Source organism: Rhipicephalus microplus, unplaced genomic scaffold, assembly GCF_043290135.1.
Source record: "Rhipicephalus microplus isolate Deutch F79 unplaced genomic scaffold, USDA_Rmic scaffold_53, whole genome shotgun sequence".
Lineage (NCBI taxonomy): Eukaryota > Metazoa > Arthropoda > Arachnida > Ixodida > Ixodidae > Rhipicephalus > Rhipicephalus microplus.
Genome location: NW_027464626.1, coordinates 1,816,203 through 1,829,454, shown reverse-complemented (window position 1 = coordinate 1,829,454; position 13,252 = coordinate 1,816,203).

The window sequence follows — 13,252 nt, the reverse complement described above, 5'->3', positions numbered from 1 at the left end:
CAACCTTTCGGTTAACAGCCTATCGCGCTAGCCAATTGCACCACGGAGACAGTCGTGCTCCCCTCTCACCACCATCAGAACATTTCTCCAGAGCTATCAGCCCAAAGAAAAACAGTCATGCCCTTTTGGTCTCTGTAATGCGCCGGCCACATTCGAAAGAATGATGGACTCATTTCTCCAAGGGTTTAAACGGTCAACCTGCTTATGTTATTAAGACGACGTTATCGTTTCCTCGCCCACATTCGACTCCCGTCTCAAGCGTTTATCGGCGATTCTTGAAGTTTTTCATCGAGCCGGACTTCAACTGAACTCGTCTAAATGCCACTTTGCTCGTCGTCAAATAACCGTACTTGGCCACATCGTCGATGCCGCAAAAGTCCGCCCAGATCCCGAGAAAATTCGCGCCGTCACGGACTTTCCTGTTCCGAAGTCAACAAAGGACGTTCGCAGTTTTGTGGGCTTGTGCTCCTACTTTCGACGGTTTGTTAAGGACTTCGCCATCATTGCACGCCCACTCACAAACCTCCTGAAGAAGGACACCCCGTTTTTCTGGGGCGTTGATCAAGCTTCATCTTTTTCCCAGCTCACGATGCTCCTTAAAACACCGCCGATTTTAGCCCATTTCAATCCATCAGCTCCAACCGAGGTTCGCACTGACGCTAGTGGGCATGGCATCGGGGCAATGCTAATGCAACATCAACGCGGACAAGACCGTGTTATAGCGTATGCAAGCCGCCTGCTATCTACAGCCAAGCGCAACTATTCAATCACACAACGTGAGTGTCTCGCTCTTGTGTGGGCAGTCGCCAAGTTTCTCCCATACTTATACGGGCGTTCACTCCGGGTAGTCACCGACCACCACGCGCTCTGCTGGCTGGCCTCGCTCAAGAATCCCTCAGGACGCCTCCCTCGTTGGTCCCTACAATTACAAGAATACACGTTCACCGTAACGTACAAAACAGGGCGGTCACATCAAGATGCGGATTCTTTATCACGCTACCCTGTGGAAGAGGCTGCCCATACTGACACCTTTCCAGACCTTTTGCCTGTGACGCAGCTACTCAACCTTGGCCACGAACAACGCCTGGATGCTTCCCTGCGAACCATCATTGACAAGCTTGAGTCAATGCCTCGCGAGGCATCTCTACAAAGGTTCCTGGTAAAAGACGGCATCCTGTATCGCCATAACCTCGATCCATATGGCCATGACTTGCTCCCCATCATACCAGCACATCTTCGTGCGACTGTTCTCAACCAGCTTCATGACGCTCCTTTGGCGGGACACTTGCGCGTCTCTCGGCAATACGACCGTGTACGTCGTCGTTTCCTTTGGCCTGGTCTTGCCCGCTCTGTTCGACGCTACGTCGCCGCTTGTGAGCCCTGCCAGCGCCGCAAAAAGCCATCTTCCCTACCAGCTGGATTCCTTCAGCCAATCGACATTCCCATTGAACCTTCTTTCGAATTGGCCTCGACCTGCTTGGCCCATTCTCGATCTCCAGCTCAGGCAACAATTGGATCACTGTCGCCACTGACTATGCGACACGGTACGCTATCACACGAGCACTTCCAACGAGTTGCGCAACCGATGTGGCGAACTTTCTGGTATATGATATTATTTTAGTACACGGAGCTGCACGTCAATTTCTCACTGACCGGGGCCGGACCTTCCTATCAGCTGTCGTTGATGAAATCCTGCGCTCTTGCTCTGCAAAGCACAAGTTTGCCACTTCGTACCATCCGCAAACGAACGGTCTTACGGAGCGCCTCGACCACACCATAACCGACATGCTTTCTAAATACGTAGCGGCCGACCACCAGGACTGGGACGTTCATTTGCCATTTGTGACGTTCGCATATAATTCGTCACGTCACGACACTGCCGGCTATTCACCATTCTATCTTCTATATTTTGAGCATTGCCAGTGGGATGATGCAATAAGTGCGCGTCGCCAGATCACGATGCTGTGGCGCGTGCTCTCGTCTTTCACGCGTACTTTGCCCTGCGAAAGGGGGAATGGACGCTCATGCGTGCGCGCGCTTATCTTACGGTGGTGAGAATCGTATGCCTTGGTCTTCCACTTGAAATATTTTGTTGTATTTATTGGGTGCACAAAGGTCACTACACTCGCTGCACAGTCTCTACGAAAGCGCCATGCTTTTCAGACACTGGGAAGTAACAATTGAGGTGCTTATTTGCGTTCATCTGTACCTGCGCATACGTTTCGTGCGTCATTTGTATGTGAGCAACGTGGAACAGCTTTCGATGTGCTTGCCTAGCGCCTTTTTCCAATGCCTGGGCGAAGGAGCAGATTTCAATGGGAAGCGGCCGTCGGTGTTAGTGTGGCATTTTGCTGCCAGGCACCACTACCAGAGTAGGCATATCACCGCGTCGTCTCTCGCGCAAACAACGCCGGGGGTGCGTTCGAAGCTGTATACGGTTCGGCCTTCGGCTGTATTGGCATTGTTTGAGGTATAATTGTTGAGATGTGAAACACTTGTTGTTCTAGACACCTAGCTCGTTTCCTAGGCATGTGTCGTTTTCGACTTCTTCATTGAGGCAATCGCTTGTCCTCTGCTAAGCCGATACCAGATAGCTCATGCCAGGCCAGCGATGCGCCGAAAATAATTTTTTCATTGTTTTGTTTGCTCTTCTGAGAGTTGCTTTTTTGACTTACTGAAAGTTGATTTTTGAGAGTATTAGCTTCTGTGCAAGACGCCAATTCTAAAGCCTTGGGTGCTTTATGTTCTCTGATGCTTGCTACTGTACAGTGGTGTAGCACATTATATGCAAGCACGGAGTTCATGCGCTAAATGGCATGAATTGCCACTGAACTGCTTCCAGGAATATAAGTGATCATCCATTTCCTTCGTAACGCTTTTGAGTATTACATGTGTTTACACTGAGAGAAAGCAAGTGCGAGAAAATGAGAAAAGATGCCATTTGAATTCACCATTTGACAGAAAGGTGTTGGTACGAAAAACAAACAAAAACAGCTCCATGTACGGCACGATTCCTGCAACCGTGGCCGATGTTTTGAACAGGCGCGGTCGTTAGTGTAAAGTCTGATGCCGATCCACATCTTGAGCCAAGGTGACAGGCGAGAAAAATGCTGGCTGTTGTCAATTCCTGGATTTCGTCTGTGTATTCCTGGACAGATTTATTTGGCTGCTCGGTTCTGTTTCTTTTTTCTTTTCTTCGGCCGTTCTATTCGGTAGCGAGCACAGTAGAGGTTGAATGGCTGTAGACACGGACGCTTTCACCACGGGAGGCACCCTGTTCAGCCTTAGAAGGACGCATTCATTACGACACAGTACATGATAACTGTCGCGTGTTTCGCGTGTAACTCATGTTTTGCCCTAGGGCTCCCATTCAGCTTCGGGGCGTAATGTAAGCGTTGCACTCTGGAGTGATCGCCGGGCAGTGTAGCTACTGATAAGACTCATTCGTTGACTGTTCGGACGTAGCGCAGTGCCGCTTAGTCATACCGATTGCCATGCTTCCAAATGTGAAGTGTAGTCTTGCGCCACCACTTCTTATAATCTGCAAAATATTTGAGTTGTGAATCACGGCTACATATTTGAGTGTAGCACAAATATTGTATTACAAGATCACTTACCTTGCCTGATTACTGCAAGCACCCTCCCTCGTACACCAGTGGAGCTGCAATTTCGCGGAATGACAGCCATACATTGTATTAAGGCAGAAGCATAAATAACAATAGTATATCCTTTATTTTTCACCAAGACAATGATCGAGGGTGAGATAAAAAGCTGACAAGCAGCTTGATAAGCTCCGCCCTCCCTCTAATTGTACACTTTGGAGCGTTTGCAGTTGCGCTGCACTTATGAAGGAGCAAGAAAAAAAAACTCGCAGCGATATAACATGAGGAGGCAATAATTAACAATGTGAATAAACGGGGCAAATAAACAGCATAAAAAATCCTCACCAAAACAGATGCGAATGCAACAAATTCCTCATGAAAAGCGAAAATGGATCGTTGGCGGCATCCGGCATCTTCTCAAGCCAGCTGCGTTTACACGATATGATGCACCAAATCATCGTTACATGAAGAAGACGTCATCTTATGACATCACAAATCATAATGTTTTGTGATGAACCCTCCTTTCGCATTCATTTCATTGGCAACACCTGTCTTTGAACGTTAAATTCTTTTAACATTCAGAAAGTTAAATGTTAGCAAGCACACATCGCATGCTTTCATTCTCAGACACACAAAGCTGCATGCTTAACATGTTTTGTGCTAGTGGAGCTCTTGAAAAAGGTCGTTATAGTTATAGTGCGGTACCACTTATAGTGGGGATATTCTTCACTCCCGCGACTTATCTTATAAGCGGTCTATACTGTACCTCCCTTTCTGTTACAATTATTTCTAAGTGGTTGGAGCTGGGATAATAAAAAGACAGAGTCACACATGTGGCGAAGACCATATTGCATCGTTTTGTTGCCACTACAGTCAGAGCCCAGTAGAAACAGCGCGCTGCTATGTTTGTGTTACTTTTCTTCCTCGCTGTACCCGGCGAGTAGCACAAATGCAAAGCCGGTGAGAAGCACAAATGCAAATTAACTCGCTCAAAAACACGAATCCAGGAGCTTCCTTGTACTCGTGGTTGTTCAGCGCCAGCTTCGCGTAGTCTCAGGGAGCTTTTATGCACACGCACCTCCCGCCCAGTTTCAGGGTGATGAAATCTGCAACAGTGCAAGCACAAGTAGCCACCGAATTTGACGGGCAACCTAGTTACCATCCATAGCCGGCGCTAAATTGGGCAGGCCGCCATCTTTATTCTCACTTGCGGGTCGGCACCCGTGATATGCCAATAAAAATTTTGGCTAGCATGCAACGCTAGTGTACAGCACTATCGAAAACATGAAGGCTGGAATTTTCAGCATCGTGAGTACAGTGCTGTGAGCCTTTGCGGTCTTTTCTCTGGTGATTTATTGCGTATACGTTGGTTATGCATTCGCACATGATGCAGTCGTGTTCTTCGTAAGCTGCTCGCCTTTGCTTTCATGCACGTACTGCCCAAAAGGTTTGCAGATTTCTGGCTCACAACCATTCTGGGGGATTTATTAGGAAATGGGTAGCTCAGAAAAAAAATTTATATATTTAAAGGTTAGCGAATAGAATAATTTCTCGTTTTGTACAATAAAAATATTGCTTTTTTTGTAAATTATGCTTGAGAAAAGGTTAGATGAATTTGTTCATACTGAAATAGAAATAAATGAGTAATATTGAAATTTTTTTTTCTGTAGTCTATGCACAAGTTAGCTAAGAACTTTTAGAATTGGGGTTATTGTGTTTGTCTTTTTGGTTGTTCAATGAAATTTTTTTCGTCAGCGTGCATCCACGTTACATGCATGATATCATCGCAGAACGCTTCAGTTCTTCTAAGTGCTGCTATTTGACTGGTCGTGTAAGGAAATATTGCTTCTGTGAAATGCTCAGGATTCTATAGAGCAAAAAGTTTTGGGTAAGGGTTTCTCAATAAAAACCGTGGCTTTCGTTCTGCACAATCCAACTTCACAGATAATTTCAATGCATTGTTTCCACTTGCACAAGACATTTCCGCACGTGCCAGCCGGTGGCCAAATAGGCCAGAGTGTACACAGCCTTGATTACTATACATTATTTTCAACATTACATGTAAACTAAGCGAATGAACGGACTTGGAAATCTAAAGGCAAGTCATTTAATTCAAAAGTAATGAATGGATACATAAACATACATGACATCTCTGAAATAGCATATTTACAATAGTTGAATTCATTTGTGATGCTTTTATGAAGATTAAGCTTACAAGAGTCATGCCTCATGCATAGGCGTATCTCCTGGGGGGGCAAGGAGAGTGCTGCCCCCTCCCACTAAGGAAAGTAAGGGAGGCTGAGCTCCCCCCCCCACTTTCGGCAGTGGCCGCTGTCGACTGCACACTGAGAAACGAACTCAGACGAAATTTTCGTTCAGCGCAGCTATCACATAAATATATATAATGATATTTAAAGATACTTTTCGTAGAGTTTTGCTCATAGGGGTTCTTTCCGTGTCTTAATTGTGACCGTGCAATGTAAGCTTTTTGCATTGCAGGCCGCTTATGCAATACTTTCGTGCCTTACGCTCGAACATTGCAAGGGAAGCCACGGCTCAGTCGGAGCTCTGGCTCTTTGAACCACTCTGACGTGCCTTTATTGGAGTTTGTCTGACCTGAAGTTTACATCGAAGGTGACGTAGGTTCAGGTGGAAAGCAAATGGGAAACGCTGTATGGACTTCCTCCCGCCTGAAAACAACATCATGTGTCTTAGAAAATGAATTCAATCGCTGCTGCTCTATATCGCAGCTGCTGTGAGTCGAAGAGGGCGTATAGAAGTGTGTTTGAAGGGGGCCGAGTCGGAAGAACTAAAAACTGTTCGTATTGTTGTCTCCAGTTTACCAGCCTCACCTATATAACATATTGCCACGTTCCATTTCCCAAGTTTTTGTTATCATCCCAAAACACCACACGATTCTCAGCGCAAACCGCGCCTGCAGTTTTCTAGAAGGTTCCGGACTGTAGTAGATCATTTCGATAAGATCACGCCCACTGTGCGAACGGTACAGATTGTTCTGGAACCTACGCCACCGCCAGCGATAACGCTAGAACATTCGACGGCAAGAGTATAAATGTCAACGCGCTTCGCCGCCTGTCAGTTGTTGATCGAAGGCCGACGCTGCGTTCGCCGCTATCAGTCCGAGACTGCTATGTGTACAAGACTGGTGCTGTAATTAGACTTTCCCTTTACCGGGCACAGGTTCGCCCAAATAAACAGTTAAATCACAACACGAAGTTTCCTGTCTTCGGCCACGTCACGACCTCGTGACATCTGGTGGAGGTGCTGCTTCGTTCATGTACCGGACGCCCCCGTCAAGCAGTGAATCTAGCCCCCGTCGCGGAGAAGACACCGACGCCAACCAAGAGCAGCGAACAAGCCGCCGGCAGCAAGGTCTCCCACCGGAGTACGGCCTTCTACAAGACAAGGCACGGAAGACCAAGACCATGACCTCGACTGCAGCGACAATGACAACCGGAGCGTCCCAGCCCGCGATCGTCATTCATCAACCTAGGGAACCACCAACGTTCCATGGCTCATCGTTTGAAGATTGATTGATATGTGGGGTTTAACGTCCCAAAACCACTCTATGATTATGAGAGATCGTTTGAAGACCCGGAAACCTGGCTAATAACATACGACCGCGTGGCCACCCTCAACCACTGAGACAACGAAGAAAAGCTCCGTCGTGTGTACTTCTACCTGGAAGACACCGCAAAGACCTGGCTAGAGAACCGGGAGTCCACGCTCCGATCGTGGGATGTCTTCTGCGGCGCATTTCTGCAAACGTTCGCGAGCGTCGCTCGCAAAGAGAGGGCCGCTGCTCTACTCGAGACCCGGGTTCAGCTACCAAATGAAAAGGTTGGAATTTTCACAGAGGAGATGACCCGCCTATTCCGTCACGCTGACCCAGACATGCCTGAGGAAAAGAAAGTTCGGTTCCTCATGCGAGGGGTCAAACAGGAGCTCTTCGCAGAACTAATGAGGAATCCACCGAACACCGTTCAAGAATTTGTACCCGAAGCGACCACCATCGAAAAAACCCTGGACATGCGAACCAGACAGTATAATCGTCACCTGTCTCCAGAATGCGCTTCTGCTCGAGCCAGTGACTCCGACGACCTGCGTGAAACGATCCGAGCGATCGTGCTTGAAGAGCTGCGCAAACTGTTGCCTTCGGCGCAGCCTCAAGTGGATTCGATCGCAGACATTGTGCGAGAAGAAGTCCGGCAATCGCTTCAAATTCCCCACGCACCGCTGCCCGAGCCGGAACCTATGAGCTACGCCGCTGCACTGCGCCACAACGCTCCTCCCCGTCCACGCCAAGACGCCGCCCCATCGCACTTCCGTCGACAGACGCCACCGCCGCCACTACCCCCACCGACGTCATACCGTACGCCAGCAGCCCAGCGCAGTGCACCGAGGAAGACTGACGTCTGGCGCACCCCTGACCATCGCCCACTCTGCTACCACTGCAGCGAGGCCGGACACACATACCGCCGCTGCCAGTACCGACAGATGGGACTGCGTGGCTTCGCCGTCAATGCACCGCGTCCACAGCCAGGAGAACAACCACGTTACATCGCCGACTACCTGACAGGAACTCGGTGGACACCACGATGCCCTTCGCGTTCGCCGTCGCCCAGCCGCCGCACGTCACCGCACCACCGGCAGTACTCTGGCCCAACGCGGGGCCGGTCTCCTAGCCCGTATCCGGGAAACTAAGGGCAGCAACCGGTGGAGGGGCGGTTGCTGTGCGACGAACTACCGAAGATCCTCCGACGACGACGACGCCGCGACGGAGCTTTCCGAACACAACGCCAAACAGGCAAAGCCCTGACGGCGAAAGCTCACTTACCGAAGATGGCCTGACGACGCAACATGGAAGCAGCGGAACAAGCCGACGCAGCCGTGACCCGACGCCACGCCCTAACTGTAACGCGAGACGGCGAACTAGCGACCTCGACGTTCTTATCGACGGCCACAGTGTGACCGCTCTCGTCAATACCTGAGCCGACTATTCTGTCATCAGTGGGTCGTTCGCCGCGAAGTTAAAGAAAGTTAGGGCAGCTTGGAAAGGCCCTGAAATCCGCACAGCCGGAGGCCATCTCGTAACGCCTGCAGGAATCTGCACAGCGAGAGTCACCATTAACGGCCGTATTTATCCTACATACTTCGTAGTCCTACAGCGTTGCTCAAGAGATGTCATCCTTGGCATGGACTTCTTATGCCTCCATGGTGCTGTCATCAACCTAAAAACAAAGTCGATAACGTTATCCACAGAAGAAGCACTACCGCCGCGCACGCCGTCAGAACACCATGCCTTGAATGTGCTGGAAGAACAAGTCACCATTCCGCCTCGCTCAAGCGTCATTATTTCAGTCGGCGCTCCTAAATCACCTGACTTGGAAGGCGTCGTTGAAGGCAGTCGGCATCTGTTGGTCACCCGAAATATTTGCGTCGCAAGAGGGATTGCAGAGCTGCTGGGAGGCAAAGCAACGGTTATGCTCACGAATTTCAGCAATGAGTACAAACATGTGAACAAAGGAACAACGGTCGCATACATCGAAGACATTGTCGAAGCCACAAGTGCTTTCGCCCTCGCCGATTCTGCGGAACCTGCTCTCAGGAACCAAGCCCCTCCCATAGCTTTCGACGTCAATCCCAGACTTCCGAACGATAAGCAAGAACAGCTCAAGGCCCTGCTCCTGCAATACGAAGATTGCTTTTCATCGTCATCGAAAATTCGGCAGACCCCAATCACGAAACATCGCATCATAACCGAAGAAAATGCCAGACCACTCCGCCAGAGTCCGTACAGGGTTTCGACGTGAGAACGTGAGGCCATGAAGAGACAAGTTGATGAAATGCTGCGGGATGACATTATCCAGCCGCCCAAGAGTCCATGGGCATCCCCCGTGGTGTTAGTGAAGAAAAAGGATGGGACCCTACGTTTCTGTGTCGATTATCGCCGCCTGAACAAAATCTTAAGAAAGGACGTGTATCCTCTCCCACGAATAGACGGCGCACTTGATCGGCTCCATAACGCCAAGTACTTTTCGTCAATGGACCTCAAGACTGGCTATTGGCAAATCGAAGTCGACGAAAGAGACCAAGAGAAGACGGCGTTTATAACACCAGATGGCCTCTTCGAGTTTAAGGTGATGCCCTTCGGCCTTTGCTCAGCGCCTGCAACTTTTCAACGCGTTATGGATACAGTACTGGCAGGATTGAAGTGGCAGACTTGCCTTGTTTACTTGGACGACGTCGTCGTATTTTCCTCGAGTTTCGACGAGCATCTTCGGCGCCTTGAAGTTGTACTTCAAGCCATCAAGACTTCGGGACTCACACTGAAGCCAGAAAAGTGCAGATTTGCGTATGAGGAGCTCTTGTTTCTGGGGCACGTTATCAGCAAGTCTGGAGTTCGTCCCGATCCACGGAAAACAGCCGCCATCGCCAACTTCCCGCTGCCCACTGACAAGAAAGCCGTGCGCCGATTTCTGGGCCTGTGTGCCTATTATAGGCGGTTCGTGAAAAACTTCGCCCGCATCGCCCATCCTCTCACTAACCTTACCAAGGCCGACGTGGAGTTTAAGTGGGAAACGCCGCAGGAACACGCTTTCCAGGAGCTTAAACATCGCCCCCAGACGCCTCCGTTACTTGCCCATTTCGACGAATTCGCCGAGAAAGAAATACATACTGACGCAAGCAGCGTAGGTCTTGGCGCCGTTCTTGTGCAGAGGACTGACGGACTTGAAAGGGTTGTTAGTTACGCCAGCCAATCGCTATCCAAAGCAGAAGCAAATTATTCCACAACAGAAAAGGAGTGCCTCGCCATCATCTCGGCTACGTCGAAATTTCGCCCCTACCTCTACGGCAGACCCTTCAAAGTTGTGAGCGACCACCATGCATTGTGTTGGCTAGCCACCTTGAAGGACTCTTCAGGTCGCCTCGCACGATGGAGCCTGAGACTTCAAGAATATGACATTACTGTCATTTACAAGTCCGGCAAAAAACACTCCGACGCCGACTGTCTCTCTCGTGCGCCTGTCGACCAACCGCTACCCGACGACCCGGATGACGACTACTTGTTAGGAACGATAACTACCGACGACTTCGCTGAACGACAGAGGGCCGACCCGGAACTTAAGACCCTAATAGAATACCTCGAAGGCAGGACCGCCGAAGTCCCGAAGGTATTCAAGCGCGCACTTGCGTCGTTCTCTCTACGAAACGGTCTTCTACAAAAGAAAAACTTTTCTTCGAGCTAAGTACCTCCTTGTGGTGCCTTCAGCTCTGCGACCAGAACTCCTGCAGGCCCTGCACGACGATCCGACGGCAGGGCACCTCGGTGTTTCTCGCACGCTCGCGAGGATACAAGAAAGGTACTACTGGCCACGTCTTACCACCGACGTCACTTTTTATGTGAGAATATGCCGGGACTGTCAGCGACGCAAGACACCGCCGACAAGGCCAGCGGGACTTCCACAACTTTAAACTCCACAACTCAAAACTCCACAACTGGAAACTCCACAACTGGAAACTCCACAACTATAAACTCCGCAACTAGAAACTCCGCAACAGGAGACTCTACAACTAGAAACTCCACAACTAGAAACTCCAAAACTAGAAACTCCACAACTAGAAACTTCACAACTAGAAACTCCGCCACTAGAGACTCCACCACTAGAAATTCCACAACTAGAAACTCCACAACCAGAAACTCCACAACTAGAAACTCCACAACTAGAAACTCCACAACTAGAGACTCACCAACTAGAAACTCCACAACTAGAAACTCCACAACTACAAGCTCCACAAATACAGACTCGGCAACCAGAAATTTCATATCTAGAAACTCCACAACTAAAACTGCAAAACTAGAGACTTCTCAACTAGAAACTCAACAACTAGAATCTCCACAGCTAAAAACTCGACAACTGAAAACTCCACAACTTGAGACTCCGCAACTTGAAACTTCACAACTAGAAACTCCGCTATTAAAAACTCCGCAACTAGAAACTCCACAACTAGAAACTCCACAAGTTAAAACTCCACAACTAGATACTCCACAACTTTAAACTCCACAACTTGAGACTCCACAACTAGAAACTCCACAACTAGAAACTCTGCAACTAGAGACTCCACAACTAGAAACTCCACAACTACAAACTCCACAAATAGAGACTCGGCTACAAGACAATTCATGTCTAGAAAGTCCACAACTAAAAACTTCACAACTGGAAACTCCAAAACTAGAAACTCCACAACTAGAGTCTCCGCAACTAGACTCCACAACTTGAAGCTCCACAACTAGAGACTCCGCAAGTAGAAACTCCACAACTAGAAACTCCACAACTGGAAACTCCACAACAAGATACTCCGCAACTAGAAACTCCACAACTAGAGACTCCACAACTTGAAACGTCACAACTTTAAACTCCACAACTTGAGACTCCACAACTAGAAACTCCACAACTCAAAACTCCACAACTGGAAACTCCACAATTAGAAACTCCACAACCAGAAACTCCACAACTAGAAACTCCACAACTAAAAACTCCACAACTTGAAACTCCACAACTAGAAACTCCACAAGTAAAACTCTGCAACTAGAGGCTCCTCTACTAGAGAATTCGCAACTAGAAACTCCAAAACTAGAGACTCTGCACCTAGAAACTCCGCAGCTAGAAACTCCACAACTAGAAACTCCACAACTCGAAACTCCACAACTAGAAACACCACAACTTGAAACTCCACGACTCAAAACTCCACAACTAAAAACTGCAAAACTAGAGACTTCTCAACTAGAAACTCAACAACTAGAAACTCCACAACTAAAAACTCCACAACTGAAAACTCCACAACTTGAGACTCCGCAACTTGAAACTTCACAACTAGAAACTCCGCTATTAAAAACTCCGCAACTAGAAACTCCGCAACTAGAAACTCCACAACTTAAAACTCCACAACTAGATACTCCACAACTGGAAACTTTACAACTAGATACTTCACAACTGGAAACTCCACAACTAGATACTCCACAGCTGGAAACTCCACAACTCGAAACTCCACAACTAGAGACTCCACAACTCGAATCTCCACAACTAGAAACTCCAGTACTAGAAACTCCACAACCAGAGACTCCCCAACTTCACAACTAGAAACTTCACAACATGAAACTCCAACTAGATACTCCAAAACTAGAAACTCCACAAATAGAGACTCCACAACTGGAAACTCCACAACTAGAGACTCTGCAACTAGAAACTTCACAACTAGAGACTCCGCAACTCCACAACTAGAAACTCCACAACTGGAAACTCCACAACTAGAAACTCCGCAACTAGAAACTCCGCAACAGGAGACTCTACAACTAGAAACTCCACAACTAGAAACTCCAAGACTAGAAACTCCACAACTAGAAACTTCACAACTAGAAACTCCGCCACTAGAGACTCCACCACTAGAAATTCCACAACTAGAAACTCCACAACCAGAAACTCCACAACTAGAAACTCCACAACTAGAGACTCACCAACTAGAAACTCCACAACTAGAAACTCCACAACTACAAACTCCCCAAATACAGACTCGGCAACTAGAAATTCCATATCTAGAAACTCCACAACTAAAATTGCAAATCTAGA